The 2,227-nt window shown below is 32.6% G+C and overlaps 1 pseudogene; it reads right to left on the bottom strand.

Moving 5' to 3' along the window:
• Window positions 1–421: 421 nt before the first annotated feature.
• Window positions 422–1,126, bottom strand: LOC121131342 (cuticle protein 21-like; annotated as a pseudogene).
• Window positions 1,127–2,227: the final 1,101 nt, after the last annotated feature.

Below are 2,227 nucleotides of genomic sequence, written 5' to 3'. Positions count from 1 at the left end.
ATTTTTGTTGAAGTTATAAATTAAAAGTGTTCAGATTTTAGTGGCCTTTTTGTAAAAATATAAGAGGTGACTTTAAGAAAATTTCACACATTAAATGCCATTTTGGAGACCCTGTCTTAATGCTTTGTATTAAGCGAAGACAATAAAATTGAAGGAGCCATTTTAAATTGATTTTTTTAAGAAAGAAGTATCTTATTGGGTTCTTGTAATACTAACTTTGGTCACAAATTCAGAAAATTAGAAATATAATTATACCTAGAACATGCTCTTATTGAAGATATTCTCTTCTTCAACGACACTTAAATGAAAACGAACGCAAGGAAGGTTTACTAGATATTGAAATACACTTATATTTAGAGAAATAAAATTTTTCAATCATTGGTTATAGGAAATAACCCAAGGTAACAATTATTAATTCATAGGAGTTAATTTAGTTTTAGTTTTCAAGACCTTCAGCAACGGTTTCTTCGATCAATGGAGTTAAGCCTCCAACAATTTTACGAATAATATTATCTTCATCAAATGAAGGATTCCTTGTAGGAACAGGTTTCGTTTGTATGACACTGGAGGAGCCAGCACCAGCATTTTCAGGATTAATGGTAAGGAACCCTTCTTGTACGGTTCGAGTCTCAGGTATCCTTCAGGACCAGCCTCATAGACAACAGTGATGAGACTCCCATAGGGATCTACATAGCTGTATTCGCCAGTGACAAAGTTCCCATCTCGAGATTCATCCTGATTGATGTAGGTTTGAGTTAGATCACTGGCAACTTTGTAGGAGAATTTGTATTGAGGATTGGGCTGTAAAGAGGATTGTCGATAAGTACATGGACGATATTAAATTGGGACTGGAATGAAAGAAATAGTATATTACATCAAAGAATTCATCTTGTTCCTGAGGACGAGCAATGGAGGAGGCAGATAAAGCAAGGATGTAGATGAAAATCTGTAATGAGTGTTGCGAGATTAGCAAATTATTATCAGCTCAATTACATTAAAACAAAACAACCGATTACCTTCATTGCTTATTAGTATGTGTGTGTATTTTGTTGTGTATTGAAATGGATCTAAAAGAGGAATGTGATTCAAACTGGAACAACATTGACCTTTTATAGTCATCTTTCGGCGGTCACCTTTTGGTCTAAAAATGTACTCACATATATATCAAGAAACAAAACGAATGGAATAGGTACTCTTATTAATGGTTTATATATGTATTGCATTCATATTGCTATTGTTGAGGAAAAAGCTTAGTTATGTAGTAAAATTAAATGTTTTTCTTTTCTAGAATCAAATTAGTTTGGGTCAGATTATATTATTATGGTAGTTTATTTACAAAACTTTCAATCGGTAATACAAATTTATTAAAATACTTTTTTTCCATTTCTTGTTGAATTTATTTTTAATTTTGGCTTTTTTTAGATTGTTTTGCACTGCTCATAATGGATACATTTCTCAAATAATAAAAACAATACTTAATCCCACATATATTATTGGTTTATACTATGCAACCAAATTCAACTTTTGGAACGATTCATTTTTTTCAAAACTGATGGAGGAGGATGGAGAAAGGCTAGAAGTGGTAAATTTATGAATGCAAGGAAATAAGATGAAATTAAATCTCCTTAACTCATAAACTATGTGGCAAAATGATGACCACGTGATTAATCAAGTTGGTTTTAGAGCCAAGAATATTATTACTTGAATTGAATTAACGAGGTAAATTGGACTTCATTAATTAGTCATTACTATCGGATTTGAACTCAATTGTAGGATTACCAAACCACCATTCCTAACAACCATAAAGTTCATTTATGACTTTGATTCTCAATCGTTTACCAGCATTACTTTTCAATAATGAGATCGGTGGGGTTTGTAGCAAAAGGATGAGATGTCGTCGTCCAGAGGTTAGGATTTCGTTCTATTCCGGGAAGGTAGAGTTCTTTGCAATACTAAACTTTTTTATTTATACTTATTAGGAGATTCCTTACTGTACTTCCTAACTCGTTCCTTGCTCAGGGTCGCAATCTTTATGATGGATCACAGAACTGTTCTCATATTTGGAGGACTTACATTGCTAAAATATGACGTGCTATCCGACCTCGTCTAGAAAATCAAATTAATAAATGAATAATCTTCACCATTTGTAAATAAAAGGTGTGCTTAGTGAAGCCAGTTGTGCATCACAGTGTTCCAAAATGGAAGTATAGAAAGAGAAAATTCGATA

Source organism: Lepeophtheirus salmonis, unplaced genomic scaffold (assembly GCF_016086655.4).
Source record: "Lepeophtheirus salmonis unplaced genomic scaffold, UVic_Lsal_1.4 unplaced_contig_4590_pilon, whole genome shotgun sequence".
Classification (NCBI taxonomy): Eukaryota; Metazoa; Arthropoda; class Copepoda; order Siphonostomatoida; family Caligidae; genus Lepeophtheirus; species Lepeophtheirus salmonis.
Note: the sequence above shows the minus strand (reverse complement) of the source record. Positions and strands in the feature narration are given on the sequence as shown.